A 24,975-nucleotide genomic window follows, 5' to 3' on the forward strand; every position below is an offset into this window, starting at 1 on the left:
AGCCTGCCTGGCTCCTCTGTCCTTGGAATTCTCCAGACAAGAATACAGGAGTGGGTTGCCACACCCTCCTCCAGGGGATCTACCTGACTCGGAGATTGAAACCCGGTCTCCTGCATCTCCTGCATTGACAGATGGGTTCTTTAGCACTAGCCCCACATGGGAAGCCCAAATGTATGAAGCATCACGTTAAAAATCCATCAATATTGGACAGTTCCTAATTCTATACTCCAATTGGTTCATATTTTAAACCATGAGACATCACTGAATTAGTTGAGTAACATATGCTAATTAATTAATTAATCCTAAATTTAAAATACAGAAATTAAATTATAGTGATACCTGGAAGGAGCTTTTAGATATAGCAAAGATTTAACAGTAACAGTCACCTGAAGGAAATATATGTTAAGAATCACCTGTTACAGCTCTGATTGATGTTTTTAACCATGGTATCAATTACAGCTTAAAATACGTAAATCAGGGTCCAATTTAACCCAAAGGGGCTGATGTCTGCCATGATAAGTCATGATAATTCATAATAAAATGATGTAGACAGACGAGTACAGTGTGTGTGTGATCAGTTGCTAAGTCTTATCTGACTCTATGCGACCGCATGGACTGTAGCCTGCCAGGCTCCTCTGTCCGTGGAATTCTCCAGGCAAGAATACTGGAGTGGATTGCCATTTCCTTCCCCATTGGGGTCTTCCTGACCCAGGGATCAAACCTGCGTCTCCTGTGTATCCTGCATTGGCAGGTAGATTCTTTACCACTGCGCCCTGGGAAGCTTCAGAAGAGTACAGTGCCACCTCCTAATATATAATCTACCAATGAGAATTTGAACTAATTGGGGCTTGATACATCCATTTCTCAAATGGATCCACACTCTCACAGGATTCCACTACTTCATAAAATCATCAACATCACTTATTGGAATCCAGAAACATGTAAACCAGTTTGTGAGCAGACAGTTCTCCAGCCATCCCAGAGTTTTCTTGCAGCAAGACACTGCTGTCCTTTGTTTACAGATTATCTTCTCAAGTATGTTTGGATCTTGAACAGCCTTGGAAGATGAAGATAGTGTCTTTTGGGAACAAAAGCTGAGTTTGTTTACTGCCCTAAGAAAAGATTAAAGATCCAGGCTCAGGGTTTTCTGTTGTAACACAACTTGCTATGTATGCAGATAATACCTTTGCTTCTTGGCGTCACCGTGTAAGATCAGGGACTTGGAGAATTGGAGTAAATGCGGATTCTCTGTCAACTGCTCTTCTGAGAGTAATAAAGCCTTTTGTCTCTGTCACAGGAATCTTGTGGCTTCTGCCAGCATTCATGAAACTATAGTGGGTCAATTTACTAGCTTCAAGTAGGATACAATCTCAGAATCCTCACAGTTCTTAACACAGGTCTGCTTTAAACCTTCCTTATTTGGTTGTCAACCCCATTCCAGAACAGAAAAGCCTAAACTTATTTTGTAAAAAGTTAAAACTGTGCAATACTATTTAATTTAGTGATTTGGAAAACAAAAAAAATGGACCTATTTAATTTATACTCAATAATTTGTACTTACTTTCCTATTTTGGTATCACTTCCTAAAATAAAACTTTGGCATGGAAAATGTCACTGAATAATAAAATTAAACAACTACTACAAAACATTAAAGATTAAAAAATACACAAAAATCTTAGTGAGATTGTATATTTACTCCAAATTTTTCAATCTTTTTTACACAACTAGATCAATTTCTTTATTGCATAATTTGAAACTCAAATGTGTACATTTTTCTAAACATCAAGAACACACATTTCAGCTTTAGAGAAGAAAAAAAGTTAAAGTTCGTTAAACTAATATCCATCTTCATCCCGGTACAGATTTAAAGAAATGCCAACAAGGAATGTTAGAACTAATGTAACAAAATTAGCATAATTTAGCATTTGCCAATTTAAAGAAGCATTTTGATAAGATAAAAGTCTTAAAGGCTAAGTCTTAAGAAAAGGAATCAATGCAAGTACAGGCTACTCATTTGCAGATTGCTGGTTTGGAGACTTTACTGTGACACATAGTTAGTAAAGCAGTCATTATTAAATCTGGTTTCTGGGTTAAATCAATAGTCATTGATAAAATGCCTTCAAAAGAACATGTATCATTTTGTGCAATTTTGAAAGTGCTACTTGCTATAATGTAACAGTGTACTTAACGTTTTTGGAAGAAAAACTGAGTACATTATTGTCCATATAATAACAGGAATGGCAATCATTAAACTGTATTTCTAGGAGCTCAAACCTATTTTTTCTCATTGACAGTTCAATATCAACACAATTACTTTGCTTTGGAGAAAATAACAGTTGACTTCAGAATATCAAAGCCTGGAAATAGTTAATCTCTAAAGGCAAAGGCTTTTTCCTTCAAGACTTAGCTTCAGGATTAGTTTGGAGCATTTTAAGGAATTCTCTGCGGCATGATGCAGACACACACGCACACACACAGACGCGTACACACATTCATATACAGGGAAAGGCTCTCATTTATAGAGCTGGATTTACTAGTTAAACATACTAATAATCGAAGACATAAATTATATGAACACATAGCTGAAAGGTATTAAGCTTTATAGTAACGACTATTTGAGTACATAGGTGCTATAGGATGAAACAAAAGAGTAAAGAAAAATCTGAAATTTTTCATTATACTGGTTTAAAAGTTTGTAATTTTTTTGTGTGCTGGAAACTGGTTTTTGGAGTAAACGAAAACATACCCAAAGAAATTTAAACACAATCAATACATCACTCCTTTTATGTGTGAATATATAATATGCAAATATGTGTATATAAATATGTATAAAATTATGTGTATGCATACACATAATTGTGAGGTTTAATATATAAAATCAATTGAAGAAGGGAGACTTAGAAAAATATTAGCCTGAGTTTTATCATAAGAAGCTCAAGAAAAATTATGCTAAAAACCCACACTTAAGGTTAACCTTTTCTTTTCCATGTTATTTTGACACTGAACATTTGTGACCTAAATACACAGACCCTCGATCCTTTTAGTTTAGGAATCTTAATGGATTTTTTTCTTTATCCCATTTGCTCAAATTTATTTAAAAGCAAAATGCAGGTGAATACAATACAGAGGTGATGTGAAAACAATCGACAAACCACCATCGAAAAGCAAAGTTTTCCTCAGTCTCAAAGTATAAAGTTTGATAATTAGCTAGACTAGAAACATTCAAGAATTATTATTGCCTGTCTTCAACTAAGAGCTGTCCAATCAGTCCTAGCTAGCAGCATGCATGCCTGCTCAGTCGTGTCTGACTCTGCAACCCTATGAACTTTAGCCTGCCAGGCTCCTCTGTTCATAGAATTATCTAGACAAGAATACTGGAGTGGGCGGCCATTTCCTCTGCCAGGGGATATTCCCGACTCAAGGACTGAACCTACATGTGCATTGGCAGGCAGATTCTTTACCACTGAGCCACGTGGGAAGGCTCCTAGCTAGAAGAGAAAGAGCTAATAGATCCATGAAATGTAAGGATGACAATTCTAAAAAGGCAATGCGATATAACATATTTGGTATGAAGCTTTGATGTCTAAAAGACAGAAGTGGATCTGAACCTGAGCTCTGGCACTCATTATCTGTGTGAGCTGTAAGTTACTTAACTTCACTGAGCTTCAGGGGGAAAAAAGAAACAATTTAGAATCAAAACTGCCTCTTGGCCTTTGTGCTATTAGGAAGTTGTCAGGCTAGGAGTAGGAGGCATCATTCATATTAAAGGGAAAATAAATTTTTAAACTGTAGCTAACAGGGAATGGGATAAGAGAAGACTAACTTTCTCAAAATTGTAGCCAGTTTTCTGATGTGCCTGGGTGATACCAAGTATAGATGTGTAGATGACTACATCTTCAACAAGAACATAAATGCATTTGGGAATATGTGTTAGTCCAGAGTTTCATTAGAGGAAGTAAATGAGATTATTCTGGCTGATAACATCAAAACATTTAATTTCAGAAAGTCCCAATGGAGGCTACCTGAAAGTAAGAGAAACACAAGATGTGAAGGAATGAGGCCACAGGTTGGGAAGGGCAATTTGTGAAGAGTTTGGAGCCTGCAAATTAGGTTGTCCCATAAGAAATCTGGAATAATAGTCCAAAGCCCTTTAGAAACAGTGTTGTCAAATATTCCATTTTAAGAGGACATCCTAAGTTTTCTGCAATATAAACCTTCTTCAAAATGGAGATAGCTTCATTTTGTAAAAGTACCCCATAGACCTGCAGGTTGATTTTGTCATGCTCCATCAGCCCACTTCCAAATTCAAACACATCTATGGAGAACAGTTCTGAGCGAGCCCAGACGTATACAGATCAGTGCTCGCCTGCATGCTTGCACCCCCTTTTTGGGGTGTCTTGCCCCAGAGCCTTCTCACGTGCCTCTGGAGCTGTTCATACAAGTACAACCCAGCTCAGGAGACACGGCCATGTGAACCTTCAGCCACAGGGGATGGTGGGGTCTGGGGATGGTTGGCAAGAGATGGCCAATAGCTGTTCAGCCTCCTACCCATGGAGGGAGGCATTCCACGTGATTCTCAGAGGGGCTTCTGTGGGATACAGACTTCACTGCTCTCAACAGTGACACCATTGGCACACCTCACACAGCTTTTCCTCCCTCCCTGCCTTTTACCTCCCTCTACTTCCGTGGCTCTTGCTGCCTAGGAACACCTTCCCAATAGACTCCCAAGGCCTTACTCATCCATGACTCTGCATTCAACAGACTCCACACCAAGATTCTCTGTGGAAACAGTTTTCATGGACACATAGAGGGAAAGAGGCTGAGTTCCCTACTTGAGCCAGTGCAGAGAGGAGAGGGCCGCCAGGCTGTGGGGAAGAGAGAATGCCCGGAAGTAACAAAGACTCTAAGCAGGGGTCTTGAGGGGCCCCGACATTTCTGTGGAAAGGGTGACAAGAGATTTGAGTTGATCTGATGTATATCTCAAGTGACCGGCCAACCTTAACTAACTTCTAATTACATAGTAGGCACACATAAGTGGAAAAAAATGAATTTAATACAGTTGATGGCAAGTATTTTACATTCTGAACCAGTTTATTGCTGTCAAATCTTTGGTTTTAGACTCTGCTGATCTGTTATCAGGTCTAACTTTTAGTGAGATATTCATTAATTAGCAGGTATATTTTTAATCTCAGGGCCATTCTATGAGTTGGGGACAATCTCATCTATCTTTCAAAGCTTATTTCCCGTAACTCCCGTTCATGTACTATATTTAAGCCAAATTATTACTGATGTATACCTTATATCGGGAGAAGGCAATGGCACCCCACTCCAGTACTCTTGCCTGAAAAATCCCATGGACAGAGGAGCCTGGTAGGCTGTAGTCCATGGGGTTGCTAGGAGTTGGACATGACTGAGCAACTTCACTTTCACTTTTCACTTTCATGCATTGGAGAAGGAAATGGCAACCCACTCCAGTGTTCTTGCCTGGAGAATCCCAGGGATGGGGGGAGCCTTGTGGGCTGCCGTCTATGGGGTCGCACAGAGTCGGACACGACTGAAGCGACTTAGCAGCAGTAGCAGCAGCATACCTTATATCTTGACAATCCTTGGAATAGTCTTTATTATCATCTACTTTTCACCCCTAAACTTAGGAATCTTTCTAGGTCTGCCTGAAATACTAGGAGACTATTTCAATACAGGAGATGTGAGTTAGGTCCCTGGGTCAAGAAGATCCCGTGGAAAAGAGAATGGCTACCCACTCCAGTATTCTGGCCTGGAGAACTCCATGGACAGTGGAACCTGGCAGTCTACAGTCCATGGAGTCACAAACAGTCGACATGACTGAGCAACGAACACTTTCAGGCAGTGTCCACAAAAATTTCCCAAACCATACTGGAATGTAATGATTATGTTTCATGATAGTCACCTACCTCTTGGTATGGTTACTTGTACTTTTGCTTTCTCTCATCTTACAGGACAACATTTAAGTTGCATTCACATTTTGCTTACATATATGATAGCTCTTCAGCATAGAGCTAAAGTTTAAAATTGATCAGCTTTTTAGTCTTCATTCATATGCCGGGTCAATTTTTTTCTACAGAGGATGTTGCTACCAGCCTTTCTTGTTGGCTCCCAATTTCCCATGTGCCCCATTCCACAAACAACCGTTTCATACATCCTATTCTGAAGCCTCATTTTGACCCTTGTTCCTTAAATAAATACCTACCTGTCACAACATTTTGCTTTCACTCAGATTCTCCTATCTCCTCTAATTTATATAATAAACATACACACCATTTTGCACTGAACATCTCCAGCATAAGCCTGTTGTAAAGTGTAATAGTAGCATCCCATTTTACTTCTCAAAGTTTCCTGATTTTGGAGGATAAACTGTATAGTCACCTTATTCAGTGCAGCTTCCATGCTTTGCTCCTTTTCCCTCTCATCTGTACTTCACCTGTTCCTACACTGCATTGCATATTATACATCCACTATTGCAGAATATATAGCATTTTTAAAGTGAGGGAAATTGTCCTGTAAAATGATGTAACATAATCAGTTTGCTCGGGGCATACAGAAAGACTTTCCTGTGACCAACATTATAAATGTCTGAGCACTATTAAGTCTGAAAAGCAGACACAAACCAGAATGGGTGGGAAGAGAGATTGCATTTGGCACACCTTCAAAAACATCATTTCAGGAAGAAAAATGCAATTCAATTTTCAGAATGAGTGGTTAAACCAATCCATGACAGGTCTATATAATCAATATCTACTGCCACTTACCTTGGCAGCATTCCTGGAGAGATCATTTTCCAAAATTGTCCTCTTCTCAGCCACTTTCCATTGTGTTTTATGTAAATTATTTTGGCTTGTCTACTGTATCCCACTTTTTTTTTTTTTGCTTCTATTGCAATAAAGAACTTAACCAGCATATTGTATTACATATGAAAGAATAGATATTTTCAAATCCCTATATGCATTTTATTTCTTTGAGTAATCAGTTTTAAAACTCTTTTCAAATTTATAAGAGATAGTTCAAAATATTTTCTATTTTCAGTGTTCTTGCAGATAATCCTAACCCAACACTGATGCCGAGTGTTTCTATCTCTGTTATCTACTCACTTTTACAAATTGCCATCCAAGGTCCTGCCCTACCACAGCAGGAGCAGGTTTTGACCTTTTCCTGGTGGCTCAGACAGTAAAGAATCTCCCTGCAATACAGGAGACTTGAGTTCAATCTCTAGGTCGAGAAGATCCCCTGGAAAAGGGAATGGCTACCCTACTCCAGTATTCTTACCTGGAGAACTCCATTGACAGGGGAGCCTGGCAGGATACAGTCCATGGAGTCGCAAAGAGTTAACATGACTGAGCGACTAACACTTTCACTTTTTTTTTTTCTTTGAAAGAATTAGTATTTTTCCAGTCAGCCAGAGCTTTGGCAGTAGACATAGTCATTGGTTAAGGAACTGTTGGTATTCTCTCTGATAAGTTCCTCTGTCAAATATAAGCAACCTTGAGAATGGGGGGAATGAGACAGTTAGGGAGTTTGGGATTGACACATACAGTCTGCTATATTTAAAATGCATAACCAACAAAGTTCTATGGTATAACATAGAGAACTCTGTTTAATGTTATGTGGCAGCCTGGATGGGAAGGGAGTTTGAGGAAGAATGGATATATGCATATGTATAGCTGAGTCCCTTTACTGTCTACCTGAAACTATCACAACATTGTTAATTGGCTATACACCAATATAAAATAAAATGTTTTTTAAAAATGTAAATAAATAAAAAAAGATAAGCATCCTCAAGTTGGGCCTACTAAAGAGAAATGGATCGGGAACTGCTTTACTTCTCCGCTTAAAAATCCCTCATTACCCTGAAGCTTCCCATTGCATTAAGAACAAAATCCAAACCTAGAACCCTGGCTAACAAGTCTGGCGTGGTCTCTGCCACCTGTCTCCTCTGACCCACCTCAGCCACTCTCTCCGGCACTGGCCGCCATGTTCCAGCTATGCTGGCCTTCTTTGTGTTGCTGAAAGAACACACCACTCCCTTTCCTTCCTCTGCCCAGAAGACAGGTCTAACAGGCCTTCAGGTAACAGGCTCACTTTCATGTTTCAGTTCTTAGCTCAGGGAACATCTCTCCCAAAGAGGCCTCCCCTGATAACACCATATACAAATTCCTCTAGCTCGTTTCCTTTGTTGCCCTCTTATCAGAGAGTTCTTATCAGAGTGAATGTTCTTATAAAATTTCTCACTTAGCTGTCTTATAAAGTTTCTCACTTAGTCCCCACTAGGGACTGTGTCTATGTTCCTTTGCTCCGATATCCCCAGTGTCTGGCACATAATGGATGATCAATGAATGTTTGTTACATGAATGACAGCCCCAAACAAGACTGATCCAGAAAGTGTTTTTCTCCCAGTATCATTTTGCCTGCCTCAATTTCTGCTAGTATCTAGAAACTCTCCAGCAAGTTGTCACTCCCCACTAAATCTTGGCCTTAGTTGCTGGGAGCAAAGAATGAAAGCAGCCTTGCTGGGAGCAAAGAATGAAAGCAGCCAACCTCTGATCCATGGGAGGAGGGGGAGGTCTGAGGAGAGGAAAGGGGCAGCCTGGAGAAATGAAAAGGAAGCAGATGACTTTTATTTTAATGCTTATGTCAAATGGATCACCAGATAAATAGACCAATAGTACTTCATAAGAAAAACAGACTTTCTCTCTGAAATGCCCTTAATAGCCTATCTCTGGTTGAGAATTATTCATAGTAAAAGAAAACTGGCATCTATAAGCCATGAATAATGATACATGTGCTTTATCACATATAAAATAGATCTGCTTAATAATTTGAATGCTTCACCACAGGAGATGACTCTTACGCTTATTACATACATGTCTCCATTTATTATTCTGGGTAAAAAGAGCATGTCCATTGAAGGAAGATAGGACCTGTCGATTTGATTCAAAGTCCCCATACCTCTCTTTGTTCCATTTGAGCTGAGTAGATCTCTGATTTATGAGAATCTGCTTGGAAGGCAATGACAACCCACTCCAGTACTCTTGCCTGGAAAATCCCAGGGGTGGAGGAGCCTGGTAGGCTGCAGTCCATGGGGTCACAAAGAGTCGGACACGACTAAGCGACTTCACTCTCACTTTTCACTATCATGCATTGGAGAAGGAAATGGCAACCCCCTCCAATGTCCTTGCCTGAAGCGACTTAGCAGCAGCAGCAGCAACTTGGAAAATCCAGTCATGTATATTAACTCAATTGTGAATTAGAATTCCATGGGGAGTTTAATACGAGCATCCAAAAATTCAGTGGTAAGGGAGAAAGGACGAGTCTGCCAAGTTTTGTGTTTGTTTGTTTTTTTTTTTTTCTATTATTTAATCCTGGCCTGGGTGGCTCAGTGGTAAAAAAGGGGCTTCCCAGGAGACACAGTGGTAAAGAATCTGTCTGCCAATGCAGGAGATGCAGGAGTCACAGGATCAATCCCTGGGTTGGGAAGATCCCTGGAAGGAAGAAATGGCAACCAACTCCAGTATGCTTGCCTGAAAATCCCATGGACAGAGGAGCCTGATGAGCTTTGCATCCATGAGTTGCAAAGAGTCAGACATGACTGAGTGAATAAACAAGAGCTACAACAACTAAGAGGAAATAAAAGCATAACCAAAGAGTTTCAGGTGATACCAGTTCCAGTGGATTGAAGAGCGGCCCCCAAAAGACAAGTCTATGTCCTAGCTCTAGAAACCTGTTGTCCTGGTCATCTCAGGCTGCCATAAATCACCACAGACTGGGTGGTTTAAACAATAGACATTTTTGTTTTGTCACAGTCCTGGGGGCTAGAAATCATTGAAGAAGGTGCCAGCAGATTCAGTTCCTGAGGAGAACCCTCTTTCATATTTGAAGATGGCTGCCTTCTTTCTGCAGAGAAGGCAATGGCACCCCACTCCAGTATTCTTGCCTGGAAAATCCCATGGACGGAGGAGCCTGGAAGGCTGTAGTCCATGGGGTCGCTGAGGGTCAGACACCACTGCACGACTTCACTTTCACTTTTCACTTTCATGCACTGGAGAAGGAAATGGCAACCCACTCCAGTGTTCTTGCCTGGAGAATCCCAGGGACGGGGGAGCCTGGTGGGTTGCCCTCTCTGGGGTCGCACAGAGTCGGACTCGACTGAAGCGACTTAGCAGCAGCAGCAGCAGCAGCCTTCTTTCTGTGTCTTCACCTGATGAAGAAAAAATGACGGAGCAAGTTTTCTGGCATTTACAAGGGCACTAAACCTAGCAGAGACCCCAGTCTCTGCCTCATCTAAGCTTTATCACCTCCCAAAGGCCCTGTCTCCCATGCAAACATCATCACATTAGAGGTTAAGATTTCAACATATGAACTGGAGAGGTGGGGGACATAATTCAGCTCACAGAACCTGTGAATGTAAACTTATACAGAAAAAAGGTCTTTGTAGATATTAAGGATCTTGAGAATAGATCCTCCAGGATTACCCAAGTGTTAGTCACTCAATTGTGTCCAACTCTTTGTGACCCCATGGACTGTAGCCCACCAAGCTCCTCTATTCATGGGATTCTTCAGGCAAGAATACCTACTGGAGTGGATTGCCATTTCTTTCTCTAATTACCCAAGTGGACTATAAATCAAATGACAGTTATTTGTATAATAGAAAGGCAGGGGGGATTCAGCACATGGCGGAAAAGCCCAGAAAAACACAGAGGCAGAGAGTGGAGTTACACAGTCCCAAGGCAAGGGAGCCTGCAGCCAATAGAGCTAGGAGAGGCAAGACTGATTTTCTCTTAAAGCTGTCAGAGGCAGCACAGCCCTGCTGACACCTTGACTTTGCACTTCTGGCAGTTTGAGCTGTGACACAATGAATTTCTGTTTTAAGCCAAGAAAAAAACAAGCCAATGCTCAAATTCTAGCCCTATCCAATTAATTCAATATCTTCTGGAAGTGAAGTCCTCGCACTGCTGTGGTTTAACGCCCCTGAGGCAGTAACTCTGCATGTTATCAAGGTTGAGAAGCTCAAACCCAGAGAGATTCCCCTTCTAGGGTTATTATCATTTTAATCAGGGTTTCTTTATCCTGAAAGGCCAAAAATATTCTTGATCTTCTGAAAAATGAATTTTGTTGTTCAGTCGCCCAGTCATGTCCAGTTCTTTGTGACCCCATGTACTGCAGCATGACAGGCTTCCCTGTCCTTCACTATCTCCCTGGGTTTGTTCAAACCCATGTCTTTTGGGTAAATGATGCCATCCAACTATCTCATTCTCTGTCACCTCCTTCTGCTCCTGCTCTCAATCTTTCCCAACATCAAGGTCTTTTCCAGTGAGTCGGCTCTTCACATCAGGTGGCCAAAGTATTGAAGCTTCAGCTTCTGCATGAATGTCTGGTGGCAGATTACTTGTACCAGTGAATGTCTTGGAAACGGAGTGGTGGCAATACATATTAGATACTTCTGTATCCATTAAAATCTGTTGTCATTTCTATTATGACTGGAAAATAATTTTTTAAAAGAAATTTGAAAATGTGCTGAAGGGTGTTATGAAACAGCAAAGCATTTTTATTTCTCGATATTGCACTAAAATAATCATTCTATCAAAAATTAGGCTGTAAAGTAACCTCCAAAGGCTGAGTATTTTACTTCTTTTATGTTATAAATTCCTATAGTTTTTCTTTCCCAATCTATCACCCTGATCAACAGTGAATAAATCCACTATACCAAGTGAGCTAAAGAAGCAAAATAATAATAGTCTTACAGGGAAAAAGAGATAGTTCATCTAACCCCAATCCTTCCATTGTAACCTGCCATCAGAAGGCAGGGCAGAAGGTCACCTCTTCATCTCTATTTCTCAAGAAAAGAATTAGTCATACATATTGTTAAATTGGCTTCATCCCCAAAGAATAGATGAGAGATGAACTGCACTGAACGAAGGGACATCACTACACTCAGAAAGCCATTTGCTTGCAACAGGAAATCAATGTAAAGCAGTCTTACAACATTGCATGACATTAAATGTCTATAATCACTTTATTCTGCTTAACTTGTACAGATGTGTTCTGCCAGCATTCTCCCTCTGTAATCTCTCCGTAGGAAAACTCATCTCCTTTCACAACCACAGGGATCACTTATAAACTAATAGCTCTCAAATCGGCATCTCTATCCCGGACATCCCTTCTAAGCCCCAGAGGCCATATGATGCAGTGGCTAATGATGCATACACAGGCTTTAGAGTCAGACTGTCTGTGTTCAACTCCCAGCCACCGCTTATTGGTCAAATTATTTATCTTCAAGAAGCCTCATTTTCATCATCTTTAAATGGAGAAAAATGCATGCTGCTCAGTGCTGTTAACACAGGCTTGAGAAATGTATTTACTATAATTATTGAGGAGAGGTAGGAGATATGCATTAAATTCCTGGGTAGGGAAGATTCCCTGGAGTAGGAATGGCAACCCACTCCAGTATTCTTGCCTGGGAAATCCTATGGAGAGAGGAGACTAGTGAGCTACAGCCCACAGGATCACAAAGAGTTGGACACAACTGAGGGCGCCCGTGCGCGCGCGCGCACACACACACACACACACACACACACACACACACACATGTGCCTATCCATGCAGATGTTCCAGGAATATCTTAAAAACAAAGCTGTCAAAAGGTGAATTCATTATTTTCCCCGAATACATGATTCATCCCTATGAGCTCTACTGTACTGAATAAAATCATCATCCTACCAATTATGCAGCCCCCACAGAATCTTTTTGCTACTCTTGCTTCTACCTTACTTCCCACTTACTTGGCCACATCCTGCTGGGTCTCTACAGTGACTCACTAATCCATCTTCATCCATCCCCATTAACAGGACCTGAGTTCAAGGCATCGTCACTTCTATGACTACAAGTTCCTATAAGGAGTTTCCTAGGCTCCAATCTCTTGCCCTCATGTCACTGCCTGATGTCCTCCAGCAACACAGATCCAAACTAGAAATAACTCTCCCATCCTCTCAAATGCTTTACATGACATGTAATTCAAAGATTTTCAAAATTAAGTCCCAACCCACCTATCCAGCCTCATCTACCCTATAGTCTTCTTTTTTTTTTCATTCCACAAGACAACTTTAATCAGTGTCCCAGTACTATTATCTACATTGAATTAAACAGGTGAATAAAACATGGTTAAACTGTCAGGATGAGGTAGTAAAAAAATATTCATGGTTGTCTAGACTTATACAAATGAAACCATTTCTTAGTAACATCACCTATCAGCCACTTGTTTCTGATCATTTTTAACCACACAGTTATAGCATTTTTATATTTCTTAAAGTAGCATTTTCTTTGGGAGAATACGACTGAAGTGATGTATAATAATGAGGCAAGGTTCAAATACCTTCAGTTCCTTAGTATGTATATAGTCTGGAATAATGTAGATGGTAAAAGAAATTTCTACTTAACTTTCCTTTTCTAAGTTACAGTATTCCTCAGGATTCTCAAGTCTTGTTTGGACTATTGTTTTTGCCTCGTGTATCTCTATATTTTTGTAGCTGAAACTTGACTACTATAGTCTTCTAAGGAGGATCTCAGTCTCTACTAACAAGAGTCACACACTCCCACGCGCATTCTCAGAGGGAAATATAATTCCCCAGCCACTGACTGTAAATCTGCCCCTCAAACAAACAGGACAGATTGCAAATGAGAACAAGAACAATGTGTATTATATATATACACATATATATATAATCTTAATGTGATTCTAATTTATGTCTTCTGGAGAAAATTGTTTAAACTTTGGCACTTTATAATTAGCTTTAAAAGGATTACTAGATCTTTATGTCATATTTAATCTTAACTAGCTTTGGGGGGACTATATTATGGACAAGTAATACTAGCCAACAGCCTAAAATTCAAATTAAGCCCAAAAGTTCATTTTGACACCTCTTAGTATACTCTTTTCTTTTAACCCACTTCCCAAAGCACCTTATACCACAACCCTTGACCTCTCAGCTCTTGGAAACTAAGTATATGGTGTTCCCTATGCTTCCTAAGCCTTATTTGCCCTTCCTCATCCTTACATGGGCTTCCCTGGTGACTCAGTGGTAAAAAATTCACCTATCAATAGAGGAGACACAGGAGTCTCAGGTTCAATCCTTGGCTCAGGAAGATTCCCTAGAGGAAGAAATGGCAGCCCACTCCAATATTCTATGCATTCTATGTATACTCCAGTATTCCAGTATTCTGTCCATGGGAAATCCCATGGACAGAAGAGCCTGGCAGGCTACAGTCCATGGGGTCACAAAGAGTCGAACACACGCACACATATGCATCCTTACTTATTCACACTTTCTCATCCTCCCACTCAGCTTAATTAGTATCCTCTCTTTGAATGTTTTCTTTTTATCAAATGTAATATTATTATTTATTTAACACTGCAAATCTACTTTAGCTATTCAGTAAGGCTACATTTTAATGGGCAGCTGCATGCTTGTATTGAATACCGATTACAGCTCGGTTCTGTAACAATTCAGTCAACAGCTGTGAGGATCACAGGCCCTCCCTTCCGCTGGTCCTCTTCTTTGCAGTGTCTGCCAACAGGGACAGGTTTTATTCCCTACCAGGCAGAAGCACAGAAAGTGGTTCCTTGTGGTGTGTTTACTTGTCTTTCATGTTTTTTTGGGTGCATTTGATATTAAAATGTGAATTTAATATAAACAAATTTATTGATTTTTCTATATGGTTTTTAATTTTTCTATTTTGTTTAAGAAACCCTTCATTAGCCTGAGGTAATAAAAATACTGTTCTATATTATCTTCTGAAAGCCCTTTGTTTTTTTCCTTTCACACATATCTTATATTCACTATGAATTATTTTTTGTGTTTGGTCTAGCAGCTATTAAAAAACAATAATGATTTTTAATACCATTAATGATAGCAACAAAAATATCAAATATATCTAATAATAAATCTTACAAAATGTACCCAAGATCTCTACAGGAAACCTATAAAACTTTGTTGAGAGAAATGAAAGAAATCAAAATAAATAATGGGATCCATGGATTTTAGGATTAAGAAACTAACTAATGTTAACATGCCAATTGATGCTTTCAAATTGTGATGCTGGAGAAGACTGTTGAGAGTCCCCTGGACACTGCAAGGAGATCAAACCAGTCAGTCCTAAAGGAAATCAGTCCTAAGTATTCATTGGAAGGACTGATGCTGCAGCTGAAACTCCAATACTTTGGCTACCTGAGGTGAAGAACTGACTCATTGGAAAAGACCCTGATGCTGGGAAAATTGAAGTCAGGAGGAGAAGGAGATGACAGAGGATGAGATGCTTTGATGGCATCAACTCAATGGATGTGAGTTTGAGCAAGCTCTGTAAGATGGTGATGAACAGGAAGCCTGGGCATGCTGCAGTCCATAGGATCACAAAGAGTCAGACACGACTGAACGACTGAACTGAACTGAACTGGACACTTGAAGGAGATCAAATCAGTCAATGCTAAAGGAAATCAACCCTGAATATTCATTGGAAGGACTGATACTGAAGCTGAAGCTCCAATACCTTGGCTGCTTGATGGAAAAAGCCAACTCATTGGAAAAGACCCCGTTGCTGGGAAAGACTGAAGCAAAAGACAATGGGGATGGCAGAGGATGAGATGGTTAGATAGCATCAACAACTCAATGGACATGAATTTGAGCAAACTCCAGGAGATAGTGGAGGACAGAGAAGCCTGGCACAAAGCAATCCACGGGGTCACAGAGTTAGACAAGACCAAGTGACTAAACAATTTTTCCTTGTGTAGTGCTTAGTTGCTCAGTTGTGTCTGACTTTCTGCGACCCCATGGACTGTAGTCTGCCAAGCTGCTCTGTCCATGAGGATTCTCCAGGCAAGTATACTGGAATGGGTTGCCGTGCTATCCTCCAGTGGGTCTTCCCAACCCAGGGATCAAACCCAGGTCTCCAACATTGTGAGCAGATTCTTTACCATCTGAGCCACCAGGAAAGCCCAAAATACTGGAGTGGGCAGCCAATTCCTTCTCTAGGGGATCTTCCCAACCCAGGAATCAAACCAGGATCTCTTGCATCTCAAGAGAATTATTTACCAGCTGAGCCACCAGGGAAAATTCAAAATAGTTAAAGTAAAAATCAGATCTAGCCTACAGTGAGGCAGTTTCAAATTAAAAAACCAAAGAGGCAACTTTTATTCTCCTGGCCAAAATTTCCTTGCACCGAAAAGGAAATTTTCCATTTATTTTAAATGAAGCAATCTCTGTTGAAATTATTCTCTGTAACAGTTTAAATACATTTTAAAGGTTAAAATAAAACATATTACTGACAAGTGAATAGCATCAACCTCATCAGGATAGATAGAGAAGAAATTAGAACCTGAAGTGCATAAATTGATAGATAGATATTTTAGATATGAACACATAGATATAAATAGATGAGAGGTAGAGGAGTCCCTTGAATAGCAAGGAGTTCAAACCAGTCAATCCTAAAGGAAATCAATCCTGAATATTCATTGGAAGGACTGATGCTGAAGCTGAAGTTCTAATATTTTGGCCACCTGATGTGAAGAGCTGACTCACTGGAAAAGACCCTGATGATGGGTAAGATTGAGGGCAGGAGAAGGAGGTGACAGAGGATGAGATGGTTGGATAGCATCACTGAGTTAATGGACATGAGCTTGAGCGAATTCTGGGAGATTGTGAAGGACAGGGAAGCGTGGTGTGCTGCAGTTCAAGAGGTCACAAAGAGTTGGACACAACTTAATGACTGAACAACAACAAGATTGATGATATATAGATAAATATTTACTAACCATTTTTAGTTGGTTTTAAAAAATATTTCATCATATTCATTTCTCAGTTGATCCTCCGATTTGAAAAGGACTTGTGCTTCTAGCAGATACAAAAGTAGCAGCCTGAAATCTATATGAACTTCCCCAGCCAAGTTAAATGCCCTAGCTCAGGGCTATATCCTACAGAAAGCAGCATCTTTCTTCTAATTCACACCAAAGCTAGTAGTAGATTTCAAACACTGAAGTGTCTGTGTCATTTTTAGTACAAAATCAAAGCTATGGCATAACATCTGATATATGATAACCTCTTATATTGAGAGGAAATATTCATTCATGAGTGCATGCTTGCCCAGAGGAAACCTGAAAAAAAGGCCTCCTCCCATCGAGCTCATATTCTAGTGAGAAGAGACAGATTCTAAATAGGACTCTGTGCAATGCAGTGCTTAGTCGCTCAGTCATGTCTGACTCTTTGCAACTCCATGGACTGCAGCCTGCCAGGCTCCTCTACCTTTGGGGATTCTCCAACAAGAATACTGGAGTGGGTTGTCGTGCCCTCCTCCAGGAGATCTTCCCAACCAAGGATTGACCCAGGGATCGAACCCAGGTCTCCCACATTGCAGGTGGATTTTTTACTGACTGAGTCACCAGGGAAGCCAAATAGGACTCTAAATTATAATAAATTAATAAAACATAAAGCATCGAGAAAACACAAAGCAGCAGAAGAAATGCTAAGGAGAAATATACAAGGAACTATATAAATGATATGAAAAAAAGTAAAGAAGGAAAAGGGATAAAGAATCTGGGGAAGTTGGCGAAGGCATTACAATTTTAGAGAGTGTAGCCATCTAAGACAGCATTTGAGTAAGAACCTAAAGGAAATGGAGAGTGAATCATGCACTTGGGGGAAAAAGTGGTCCAGGTAGAAAGTGGAGCAGGTGCAAACGGCCTGAGGCAGGAATATGCCTGATGAGCTGGAGAATTAGTACTACCAGATTCAGTGTTCACTCAATGCAAAAGTGTTAGTCACTCAGTTGTGTGCAACTCTTTGCAACCCCATGGACTGTAGCCCACAAGGTTCCTTTGTCCATGGAATTCTCCAGGCAAAAATACTAGAGTGAGTAGGCACTCCCTTCTCCAGGGGATCTTCCTGACCTAGGGATCAAACCCTGGTCTCCTGCATTAGAGTCAGATTCTTTAGCATCTGAGCCACTGGGGAAGCCCCAGTACTACCAGATACTCCCATATGAAGTGAAGTGAAGTGAAGTCTCTCAGTTCAGTTCAGTCACTCAGTCATGTCCAACTCTTTGTGATCCCATGAATCACAGCACACCAGGCCTCCCTGTCCATCACCAACTCCCGGAGTTCACTCAAACTCATGTGCAAGGAGTCGGTGATGCCATCCAGCCGTCTCATCCTCTGTCGTCCCTTCTCCTCCTGCCCCCAATCCCTCCCAGCATCACAGTCTTTTCCAATGACTCAACTCTTCGCAAGAGGTGGCCAAAGAATTGGAGTTTCAGCTCCAGCATCAGTCCCTCCAATGAACATCCAGGACTGATCTCCTTTATGATGGACTGATTGGATCTCCTTGCAGTCCAAAGGACTCTCAAGAGTCTTCTCCAACACCACAGTTCAAAAGCATCAATTCTTCGGCCCTCAGCTTTCTTCACAGTCCAACTGTCACATCCATATGTGACCACTGGAAAAACCATAGCCTTGACTAGACGGACCTTTGTTTGCAAAGCAATGTCTCTGATTTTCAACATGCTATCTAGGTTGGTCATAACTTTCCTTCCAAGGAGTAAGCATCTTTTCATTTCATGGCTGCAATCACCATCTGCAGTGATTCTGGAGCCCCCAAAAATAAAGTTTCCACTGACACTGTTTCCACTATTTCCCCATCTATTTGCCATGAAGTGATGGGACTAGATGCCATGATCTTCGTTTTCTGAATGTTGAGCTTTAAGCCAACTTTTTCACTCTCCTCTTTCACTTTCATCAACAGGCTTTTTAGTTCCTGTTCACTTTCTGCCATAAGGGTGGTGTCCTCTGCATATCTGAGGTTATTGATAGTTCTCCCGGCAATCTTGATTCCAGCTTGTGCTTCTTCCAGCCCAGCATTTCTCATGATGTACTCTACATATAAGTTCAATAAGCAGGGTGACAATGTACAGCCTTGATGTACTTCTTTTCCTATTTGAAACCAAATCTGTTGTTCCATGTCCAGTTCTAACTGTTGCTTCCTGACTTGCATATAGGTTTCTCAAGAGGCAGGTCAGGTGGTTTAGTATTCCCATCTCTTTCAGAATTTTCCAGTTTATTGTGATCCACACAGTCAAAGGCTTTGGCATAGTCAATAAAGCAGAAATAGATGTTTTTCTGGAACTCTCTTGCTTTTTCAATGATCCAGCGGATGTTGGCAATTTGATCTCTGATTTCTCTGCCTTTTCTAAAACCAGCTTGAACATCAGGAAGTTCATGGTTCACATATTGCTGAAGCCTGGCTTGGAGAATTTTGAGTATTACTTTACTAGCATGTGAGATGAGTGCAATTGTGTGGTAGTTCGAGCATTCTTTGGCATTGCCTTTCTTTGGGATTGGAATGAAAACTGACCTTTTCCAGTCCTGTGGCCACTGCTGAGTTTTCCAAATTTGCTGGCATATTGAGTGCAGCACTTTCACAGCATTATCTTTCAGGATTTGGAATAGCTCAACTGGAATTCCATCACCTCCACTAGCTTTGTTCGTAGTGATGCTTTCTAAGGCCCACTTGACTTCACATTCCAGGATGTCTGGCTCTAGGTCAGTGATCACACCATCATGATTATCTGGGTCATGAAGACCTTTTTTGTACAGTTTTTCTGTGTATTCTTGCCACCTCTTCTTAATATCTTCTGCTTCTGTTAGGTCCATACCATTTCTGTCCTTTATCAAGCCTATCTTTGCATGAAATGTTCCCTTGGTATCTCTAATTTTCTTGAAGAGATCTCTAGTCTTTCCCATTCTGTTATTTTCCTCTATTTCTTTCCATTAATCGCTGAGGAAGGCTTTCTTATCTCTCCTTGCTATTCTTTGGAACTCTGTGTTCAGATGCTTATATCTTTCCTTTTCTCCTTTGCTTTTTGCTTCTCTTCTTTTCACAGCTATTTGTAAGGCCTCCTCAGACAGCCATTTTGCTTTTTGGCATTTCTTTTCCATGGGGATGGTCTTGATCCCTGTCTCCCGTACAGTGTCATGAACCTCCGTCCATAGTTCATCAGGCACTCTATCTATCAGGTCTAGTCCCTTAAATCTATTTCTCACTTCCACTGTATAATCATAAGGGATTTGATTTAGGTCATACCTGAATGGTCTAGTGGTTTTCCCCACTTTCTTCAAGTCTGAATTTCCTATCCAATTTCTTGTGACCCCATGGACTGTATCCTGCCAGGCTCCTCTGCCCATGGGATTATCCAGGCAAGAATACTAGAGTAGGTTGCCATTTCCTTTTCTAGTGGATCTTCCCAACCCAGGGATTGAATTCAGATCTCCCACACTGTAGGCAGACTCTTTACTATCTGAGCCACCAGGGAAATCCTATCTATCTATATATATATATATAGCACTTAATTATGCAAGGTAGTGTGCTAGTCATTTTACATAGAAATACCAATTTAGTCTTCATAGCAACCCTATAATACAGGGACTACTGTTATCCCCATTTTATAGATGAGTAAATTGAGGCAAAGTTTCCTAGATAACTTGCTCAAGATCACAAAACTATCAGTGAAAAATTCAAACCCAGGCAGTTTGGCCCCATGGCTGAGACCTAGAGCAACTCTACTGTAGTATATCTAGTAATTTAGTGATTTTAATCATCAGTGGATTCCAATTATGATTATATCTATATTTTAAAAATTGAAAGAAGAAAAACTTTTAAGAATCCAGTGAAGTTAGTCAACCCAATGGACCAACCTAGAAAATCCAAATCTAACAAAATTGTTATCCATTCACCAGTTCCTCTATGATAAGCATGGCTCCCTACACAGTGTAAAGTTTTCTCATGGTTAAGGCCTTATAAATGATGCAAAATTTAGAAAGAAGACACCTTAACAAATCACTGAATTTTGATTATGGTGACTTAGAGAAAGCTAAATTAATTGCCTACTTTAAAAAATCCTGGAGAAGGAAACGGCAACCCACTCCAGTGTTCTTGCCTGGGAAATCCCATGGACAGAGGTGCCTGGTGGGCTATAGTCCATGGGGTCAAAAAAGTGTCAGACACGACTTAGCGACTAAACAACAACAACTTAAAAAAAAAATAGGTGAATAACAGAATCACTAATAGGAATTCTACAACCAGATTTTCTGAGTATGAATCCCAGCTTCATTATGTATTATGTCTCAAGAAATGTGGGTAGTAGTAGTACCTACTTTACAGGGGTTTTATGATTATGTTAGCAGTGTCTGTTATAGGAAAGGCATGAGACAAGTCTTAGTTATAGTGTTACTTTCATGGCAGTGTAGTCTATTATGTTAGCAAGAGACAGGAGTGGGAGGCTGCATGGATTGGAATCCCAGATTAACCAGTTCCCAGCTTTGGGACTCATGCAATTTACTTTACCCCTCATTTTCTCAGTTTCTCATCTGTAAAACAGGAATAATAACACTAATGACTTCACAGTGCTGTTTGAGGGATTAAATGAATTACTATATGTAAGATGTTTAGACCAGCATCTGGTCCATAATAAGTATCATATTTTTGGTGATAGTAAAATTATCTTTGTGTGTTATTTAGATTTATTAAGGAAGTCATTTATTTCCTCTTCCATTTTGGTTCAAGAAGACATGATCAAACTGTGAAATCTCTTTAAATGTCGTTCTTTATAATTAGCTTCCCTGTCACTTAGAGCATGTTCAACAAATTTAAAAGAATCCAAGTTTAGGCCTTTTACTTAAAACAGTCAAAATGTTGCTGCTGCTGCTAAGTCGCTTCAGTCGTGTCCCACTCTGTGCAACCCCATAGACAGCAGCCCACCAGGCTCCCCCGTCTCTGGGATTCTCCAGGCAAGAACACTGGAGTGGGCTGCCATTTCCTTCTCCAATGCATGAAAGTGAAAAGTGAAAGTGAAGTCGCTCAGTCATGTCCGACTCTTAGCGACCCCATGGACTTCAGCCTACCAGGCTCCTCCGTCCATGGGATTTTCCAGGCAAGAGTGCTGGAGTGGGTTGCCATTGCCTTCTCCGTCAAAATGTTGACCTCTGTGCTAAACTATTTAGCCACTTTCCTGAAAACTGTGTTTTCGCAAACCCTTCCCTCTGCTTATTACTAATGTGAGAATTCAGGTAGATTTAAATTTGTATTCCTCATCTGTAATTGCCATCATCCTACTGTTTTCAACATTCACTCATATTTGACAATAAAATGCTGATAACATATAAAGATCTATGACATGTGTCATTTTTTCTTTATGATAAGATAGTTTAGGGCCTCCATTTAATTACAAGGGAAAAGAAATGGAGCCATAGCTGCAGTTAGACATACTGATGACAATTAGTATTTGCAGTGAACATGTCCTTACCAAGCTTTCATGTCCCTTCCTCAACATCTAAACCGCCATGACCTTGCCTTAGAGCTATTTAGACATATTAGGTAAGGTATTATTTACAGAGAACATTACCTTTAGCCTTACTCAAATGGCAGAAAAATCTGCCAAAAACCTAAATTTCTGTGTAATCAGCTTGGTTGGCACACTCTGCAGATTTGGCAAGACAGAGCAAATGTTATAATGAATAGCTCCTCTTGATGCTGCCCTATGAGGAAAACATGTTGTTTCTATTCTGTGCTTACCATGAGCCTAGTGGGGAAAAGTTCCATGCAGAAAATACCTGATACATGTAGAGTACCTTGAACTGTCACCAAAATCTTATTAAGGTAAGGAATTCTGAATATGGAAATTCCATCTCAGGCCTCATAACTGTTAAAGTTACTATAATGATCTCATTATGAGTGGTTTTACCAAGAAGTAATTCTACTATGTGAATCCAAAACTAATGTGGTTATTTTGCTCATTTTTGAATGCTTCAGCAGAGATTATCATTTCCTAACTCTATGCTATGCTAAGTCACTTCAGTCGTGTCCGACTCTGTGCAACCCCATAGACAGCAGCCCACCAGGCTCCCCCGTCCCTGGGATTCTCCAGGCAAGAACACTGGAGTGGGCTGCCATTTCCTTCTCCAATGTATGAAAGTGAAAAGTGAAAGTGAAGTCGCTCAGTCATGTCCAACTCTTAGTGACCCCATGGATTGCAGCCTAACAGGCTTCTCCGTCCATGGGATTTTCCAAGCAAGAATACTGGAGTAGGGTGCCATTGCCTTCTCTGTCCTAACTCTATAGATACCTTTTAAAATCTAAAATTCAACACTTCTAAGTTAAAGAGTGAATCAGGAATTACCAATTGATATTATCAGCTAAAATAACATGAAGAACATTTGATAAAAGGATCAAAAAGTATAAAATCTCTTTCTTTTTTTTTTAATTTTTTTTTCTTTAATAGAAAATTATTTAATTAGTATACATGTGTTCCCCATCCTGAACCCTCCTCCCTCCTCCCTCCCCACACCATCCCTCTGGGTCGTCCCAGTGTACCAGCCCCAAGCATCCAGCATTGTGCATTGAACCTGGACTGGCATCTCATTTCATACATGACGTTTCACATGTTTCAATGCCATTCTCCCAAATCTTCCCACCCTCTCCCTCTCCCACAGAGTCCATAAGACTGTTCTATACATCAGTGTCTCTTTTGCTGTCTCGTATACAGGGTTATCGTTACCATCTTTCTAAATTCCATATATATGCGTTAGTATACTGTATTGATGTTTTTCCTTCTGGCTTACTTCACTCTGTATAATAGGCTCCAGTTTCATCCACCTCATTAGAACTGATTCAAATGTATTCTTTTTAATGGCTGAGTAATACTCCATTGTGTATATGTACCATACCTTTCTTATCCATTCATCTGCTGATGGACATCTAGGTTGCTTCCATGTCCTGGCTATTATAAACAGTGCTGCGATGAACATTGGGGTACACGTGTCTCTTTCCCTTCTGGTTTCCTCAGTGTGTATGCCCAGCAGTGGGATTGCTGGATCATAAGGCAGTTCTATTTCCAGTTTTTTAAGGAATCTCCACACTGTTCTCCATAGTGGCTGTACTAGTTTGCATTCCCACCAACAGTGTAAGAGGATTACCTTTTCTCCACACCCTCTCCAGCATTTATTATTTGTAGACTTTTGGATCGCAGCCATTCTGACTGGTGTGAAATGGTACCTCATAGTGTAAAATCTCTTTCAGGTATCTGAGAAGGAAAGTTCTTTTTCATAACCAGGAGAGCACAAATTTTAATAAATTATCACAACTTCTTTCCAATCAATGTTTTTCAAGCATTTTCCAATTTGTATTTTTCCTGGGGGCCTCTACAAATGTTCTGCAGAATTATTTACAGCAACTGGTACTTAACTTCTTTGGTCTTTAAAAACTTCAGGAATCTTAAAATTATAGATCTAAGGTGTGGATAATACTCATAGAGTCTGATAAGAGGAGTTGATTCCAGATATCAGAAAAAAAATAATTCTTTGCTCTAGGAGTCATGGATTGTCCTCTCTCTAGTCTATATTTTTTAAAAATTACTCAGAAGACAGTTTCTAGTGGCTTATATTTTGTCAGATTATAGTTCCTCCCAAAAGTGATGCGTTTGACCACAACAGTGACTGGGTCACCTCACCATCTCTGGAGTTCCACTGATTACAATAAGACATTGTCTGACATTTAATTTGTTTAGAGTTAGAGACTCACCGTGGTAATTCCATCACAGCAGAAGTTTAGAGGTATCCAAAACCTTTCTTGAAGGACAGCTAATCTTGTCTCAATTCATTACCCCTGTTTTCATCTCTAGTATCTGTTACCAGGCAATTAACAGCCTAATATTCCAAGAATGGGCCTGAAATTAAGCCTTTCTGAAAGCAGGAGAAAACTGCCAAGATTCAGAAGATACACTGTATTCCAGGCCCTAATAGGTTGATATTTAACATAGAACTACTCATTTATTTAAAACTTAATCAAGAACATAATTTTAATTGTAAGCATGAAATGTCATATAGAGTTGAGAAGACTAATTTTTTTTTTAATT

This window comes from Bos javanicus, chromosome 12, assembly GCF_032452875.1.
Source record: "Bos javanicus breed banteng chromosome 12, ARS-OSU_banteng_1.0, whole genome shotgun sequence".
Taxonomy (NCBI): domain Eukaryota; kingdom Metazoa; phylum Chordata; class Mammalia; order Artiodactyla; family Bovidae; genus Bos; species Bos javanicus.